The sequence below is a fragment of the Schistocerca piceifrons genome, chromosome 3 (assembly GCF_021461385.2).
Source record: "Schistocerca piceifrons isolate TAMUIC-IGC-003096 chromosome 3, iqSchPice1.1, whole genome shotgun sequence".
In the NCBI taxonomy this organism is placed as follows: Eukaryota; Metazoa; Arthropoda; class Insecta; order Orthoptera; family Acrididae; genus Schistocerca; species Schistocerca piceifrons.
Genome location: NC_060140.1, coordinates 779236955 through 779243696, shown reverse-complemented (window position 1 = coordinate 779243696; position 6742 = coordinate 779236955).

The following is a 6742-nucleotide window of genomic DNA, read 5'->3' as shown; positions in this document are numbered from 1 at the left end:
AGTTCTGCATTGTTGCTTGCTCCAAAAAGTGCGAGCTTACCGTCTATCCGATGACATACACGGTTGGATAGAAAGTTTTCTAACAGACAGAGAGCAGAATATCGTCCAGAATGGGGTGACTTCAACAGAAACAAGCGTGTCTTCAGGTGTGCCCCTGGGCATCGTAATAGGTCTGCTGCTTTTTATGATTTACATAAATGATCTGGTTGATGGTATTGAAAATGGCATTAGACTGTTTACCGATGATGCTGTAGTCTACAGGAAAGTAGTATCACATGAAAGTTGTGAACAAATCAATAAGGATTTGCAGAAAAAAAATGTATGGTATAATGACTGGCAGTTATCTCTCAATATTAGTAAGTGTAACCTACTGCGTATAACAAGGTTAATGTATGAGTACAAAATAAATGCCCAGTCTTACCCAGTAATGGGCAAGGGGAACTCTAGGTTGTGGTTTATTGGTAGAATCCTGAAGCGATGCAGTCCTTCAACAAAGTAAATAGCTTACAATACATTAGTTCATCCAGTCTTAGAGTACTGTTTGTCTGTATGGGACCCTTACCAGTTGGGTCCGATTCAAGAGATTGAGAAGGTCCAAAGAAGAGCAGCAAGATTCGTGACTGGTACATTTAGCCATCATGAGAGCATTACAAATCTCATAGAAAGTTTGAATTGGGACACACTTGCAGATATATGGTGCGCTAAATGGAAGGGGCTGCTCACTAAATTTCAAAATCCGATCTTCACCAAGGATGTAGAGCATATATTATTACCACCAACTTTCAAATCACGCAGTGATCACCATTCAAAGATAAGGGAAATTAGAACTTGTACTGAGGTGTTCAGAAAGTCGTTTTTCCCTCATGCGATCCGCGAATGGAACAGAGAGAGAGGGGGGGGGGGGGGGGAATATGCCTTTGGTGCAAATTGTGCCCTCCGCCACACACCGCTTGGTGGCTAGTGGAGTATATATGTAGAGGTAGATGTAGATAGACAAATTCACTCACTGATGGCACCCTCGATATCTGGCTTGTATGATGACTGTAGACCAAGAAGTACCCACAGGAGGGCATGCTGCAGGTAAATGATGACGGTAGTAGTTTATCATTCCCAGGAACCGACGGAGCTCTTTATATGTGGTAGGGAGTGGCATGGATAAGATTGACTGCACCTTCAATTCAGGGGGGTGTATATCAGCTGAGACTGTGTATCCCAAGAATTGGACAGATTCTTGGTGCAGTTGCAGTTTGTCGGTGTTGAGCTCGACTGTGTTTGATGAGAGAGTGTCCTTTACTATCATGATGTGTCGTTCGTGATCTTGGGTGGATATGCTGACGATCAGGAATTGTCGAGATATGTGAAACAGACATCAAACTGGAGCAAGAGAGAGTCAGTAAAGTGTTGCCACATCTGGGTGGTGTTGTTTAACATGAATGGCATGAAATGGTACTTGTACAACCTGGCAGGGGTGATAATTGCCGTTTTCGGAATGTCTTTGGGTGCGACAGGAATTTGGTGATAATCATGTTGCAACCCAATACACTGAAAATTGTAGCATCTGTGAGAAGGTGAGTGAAATTGGAAATATTCAGTATAGGAGTTGTACGGGTGACGACCAGTTACTATTGGAAGGCTGTAAAATTTCCACCTCAAGAAGTTCCTGTATTTGCTGGCAAGCCAAGCATAACTTGAGTGGATTAAGGTGGCAAGCCTTGTGGCAAATAGGTGGGCCCTCAGATGTGATGATGCGATGAACAGTTGTGTTTCTGACGGTGGAAACCGAATGTTCGATGACTGTGCGCAGGCGGGGCGTGGTATCGGTTGATTTATTAGGGGCGCATGGCTTGGAAGCAGCACAGTTGTCTGCTCGAGAGGTGGAGGGTAGCAAAAAAAGTCACATTTTTGTTATGTTTACGTCGGCACAAATGGCAGTATGCGAGAGCCGAGTGTGGGGCGGGGGCGATCGGTGCAGGTAGAGGTTATCTATTATGTGTAGTGCACAAGAGAGATGCACTCGGTGGTGGCGGCACTGCTGGCATGCGTGGAGCTATGGAGCAAGCCATGCGAGGAGGCATGAGAAGTGGGAAATGTTATCAACATATTGGGCGGGCACGCGGGTGGTGGCGGGGAGCGTGGTCGGAGCCCGGAAGGCTGGATTGTCATGAGGCATGCGAGTGTCAGTTTGCGAAACAGGTCAGAGAGACATTGAGTGGAACACACTTGGGGGTGGGGGCAACACTGTGGAGTCACACGAGATAGGTGTGGTGCTGCTAACCTGTGTGCTGTTGTCGGCAAAGCAGGTAGGTGCAGCAGATGAAGGCTCGTGTGTCGGCACTGCTGAGCGGTGTGAATTGACTTATTGTTAAGGAATTCCCATACCTACTTCACCTTTCTTATTTTATTGCTAATTTATTTAAAAAGTGTGTTCTTTACCACCAATACTGCCACCAGGTTGCTGTTTGTACACAATGAGAAACCTCCAACTGACAAATTTCTCAAATCTGGAGTATATAAAATACAAGATATATGTCTAGAGTTTTTTTTTAGGACAGGCAGGTAAGGCATTTAAGACTCGCTTTCATGAGCACTTACTCAACAAAGTTGGCGAGAATTCATATAAGTAAACTTTTGCATAACATCTGAAAATAAAGAAATACACACTTCCTCCACCATCCTTGCTAAATGTGGAAGTTTTACATATAATTGGCTAGGGCTACAAAATGAACTTTTTAGAAGAACTAAACTCAAATGACTTGTTGAATGAATCAACTTTCATAAAAAAGACAGTATTCTGATTGGATATCACCTCTTATAAATTGTGAAAATTAGCCCATTCCTTCTGTATATTAGAACTGTGCCATGGGTCAGCAGATGTTGTGTGGAGGTGTGCGTCACTGGTTGTGCCATGGTGGTCATATGAGCGAGACATAACTGGACCATTTTTCATGGTATTGTATGATGTAGTGATACCATACAAGTGGTACAGTGCTAGATGTTGCAGAGGACATGAGAGACAGCCGTATTATGGCTGAGATAGTGTGACAGGAGGAAAGGGTAGTGGCGATAGCTTGTTGAAGTCCAAGGATGGGAGTGATGTGCGACATGATTGTGGTCATTGTTCTCACTGACCAGTGTATCGGCACCCAATTGTGTTGAGGCGGTGTTATCCTGGAGTATCCAGGAAGGTTTAAGATGGGCGAGTGAGATGGTCACATGTTTGCTATGCACTAGGATCTTGAATGTCTGTGGACAGCATTAGAGCACCCTTTACAGGCCTGAATAAGGGGGCTATAGAGCTTCTCATATGGAATCATCTCACCTCATCACAAAGCCCTGGAGACCAGGTCCCTGTGTATAAACACTGAGGTAAAGTGAGGTGAGGGAATTAGAACGTGCTTGTTCTAGATATGTTGCTGAACATGATGGAATAATGTAGGTAAGTACATCTGATACATGTCATCTGTAGGCTGCATGAAGTCTCCAGGTAAGACCAGTGGCTCTCTGTAAATGATTTCTGCCAGCATTGCCCATAGGTCACCCTTGTCTGTAGAGCTAATTCCAGGCATGACCCCCAGGGGTTCATTGGTCCAGGAATTGCTGTGGCATATCAGAGCCGCTGCCTGGGCTGCCTCTCAACAAGGCTATTACCGTGGTAGTCCGCATTTGAGTGATAACTGCAGAGGTGACACTGGGCATTGTAGAGGACTGACTCAAATTGATGGCACTGATCATTAGTAACCAGTTCTGGTGTCGAAGTGAGATATCCACATCTTGACAAAGGATTGAATAGTTGTCTTGGTTTTGACCTCATGGATATGTACAGCTTCTACCCATAATAACATTCTGTTGATAATCTTTCTAACTCCAACAGGAGTCTTATGATGTCTGGAGGACATGATGGAACCGAGTCTTCAGGATGGGGAAGCAGCCGAGGTGAGGCTGTGAATGCACTGTTGCTTGAGACATGCGAAAAGACTGACGTTTGATATGAAGTTTTGTGTCCCAGTTGTTAAGGAGGTCTGCAGTGCTTGGATCATTCATTTGCTGATTCACCGTGTGCTCATAGTCATATGGAAGGGAAATTGCATTGATTCATGATAAGTTAGTCTGCATTGATATTGTCTGCACTGTGGATGTGACATAGGTTGGTGGTGTACCTTGAAATAAAGTCTGGATGTCTGAATTGGCACAGACTGGTATCTGGAGATAGTTTCTTGATGGCATCCACCAGCGGTTTGTGATCTGTGTAGAACCAAAGTGGTTCGGGCAGCTCACTGACCACTTGCTGAAGCGTCGCCCCTATGTGGTGTCGCTCACATAAGTCGTAAGGGTGAGTTGTGCTTTCAGGTTGAGGGTGTGTCAAAGTAAAGGCTTATGCTGAAAACTTCTTCGCTCGATAGAATGCTTCAGTCATCTCCATAGTCCACTTGACTTTCTTTTTCCTGTGTAACCTTTCCCAGCCAAGTCATTTATGAGAGGAGACTGCAATGTGGCTGCAGGGAGAAGGCATCAAGCACCAGTGTGAACTGCCTATGTCTCCCTGATGCAATGCCAGAGGTCTGTGTTTTCAATACATAGTGCCTGTGCTTGGGTGTTACAGTTGGCATATCACTGGTGGGTAGCGAGAATGACATCTAACAACCAGGTGCACTTGCAGAGTGCATCATCAGAAGATGAGTCATTAGTGGTGAGGTATTCAGGTGAACAGGTCTCAGTGGGCATGATTAGTGCCATAGACTGGTATTTGTGAGTTATTCGCCAAGTGAAGCAAGAACGATGGTGTCAATTCGAAGGCTGATGTGCTGTTGTGTTGTGAGGATCTGATGTCGAAACCATTTCCACTAAAAAGTATTGTTGAGAAGTGAGGTCAGGCCCGAAGAGGCAACATGAGTTTACACTATACATGTTTGAGATAGATGACTTTGTTCTTTGGAATGGTCCACTGACATGATTTGGGAACTTGTAAGGAGCACGATATTTCCGAGGGGTTGCTGTAAATTTACAACAGCACCAGCAGATCAACAGCCATGGGCCAGCTGTAATGGCATGTGATGGTGCACCAACGGATGCCAGGGGCGTGTGACATCACCCTTGTGTAGTGTTTGTGTAGTGTTGAAAGGGCTAGGCTGGGAATGGCAGTACGTGAGAAGTTGTTGACACACAGTCTCGTGGGGTGATGTCCATCTGTGTGTTTAACAGATGCTGGTGTGTGTATCGCCAAGGACACACAGCCAAGCAATTCAGGTTTGGACTCGTGCGATCACCACCAGTTGCAGCTCAGTCAGTTACTTGATGATCAATAGGATCCAGTGATCGTTGCAGCTCAGTCAGTAACTTAATGATCGATAGGGTCCATAAGATTATTTCCAGCACAAGAATGCGAGTCATAGTTGTGCAGATGTGACAGCGAAGTTGTGAGGCCATGTTGTCATGGAGATTCTGTTTATAGAGAACTTCTTGCAGCTGTTGTTTCAGGGTTTGAGAAATTATCTGCATGAGAACAGTCTTCGCTGTGCTGTACTTGTGTGTGGCAACGACAGTTTAAGATTGCTGATTAGTTCAGCCAGTCCTGCCAGATGGAAGAGCAAGTAACATATTTTGAATCATCACCTAAAATTCCAGCTGCTTCAAAAATGTTGCCCACAGTCACAAACCACAAAGCGGGGTTGAACTATGGCAGTTTGAAGTTCGAAGTGAACTTTGAGAGTGAGGCTGAGGAGGTAGTGCAATATTTTTCAGTGTAGGAGGCAACATGGCTGCTGATTATTCACTGGTTGTGACAACACCGTAAGTGCTAGCTCGTATACAGTTCGTGGCATGGGAGATATGGTAGATGCAAAGGTGGTGTTACGATCGTGTTGCAGACTTGACTTTGTTGGGTAAAAGCACGTCCGTGGTAACATTGTCCTCAAAGTCCAAGAGTAGATTTGTTGTTGGCTGCCACTTTTGGGGCATAGTTAGGTCGGTTTTGTCTGTAGGTATGAGATGTGAATTGTCAATGAATGCGGTTTTCATCATTGAATTCACACAATGACAGCACTGAAAATCCTCCACTGCAGTCCTTTTGGCACTGTTATCCAGATGTTGTGTAATAGTGGATGCATTGTGTAATGGCCACATTGTCGTGATGTAATACACTGGGCTGGATTATGTGAAGAAACAAATGTATTCCGCATTTGATCATAGACATGGGGTCAACAGTGCAGAAAGAGATGGCCACTCATTGTTGTCCAGCCATAAATGGTATAATAAACGTAACGTATTTATTCATGAGAGCAACTATACATATGTCTGCCTCAAACATAGTTTAGAACACACTCTTTCCTTTCGCTTTGTCCAAAGATTGTCCACTCTATGCCAACCAGAGACATTCGAGTCTCGCATAGTGGTCAATATCCCTATGAGTGTGAATAAACATTTTGTCATGGATTCCTAGAGTTTGAGAAATCTTATGACTAGTTCCAAACAAATGTGTTATAACAGCCCTTGTGAAACAGTGAACTGACATCCATGTTAATGTACTGAAGAATGTGTTCATTATACAGCTTCAAATATTAGATTTTAACATCATTGTGGGAAATTAAGGACTGAAAGATAAATTGGACCAGGAGATTCCACAGTGCCCATAATGTTCTCAGCAGTTCTAAGGAAGCCTTTGGGTTCCTTAACAGATAAAACAAAGAGGATGTACGCAGTGACAGAACATACCAGAATACCTACATTTTGCTGCTGATGTTTTGCC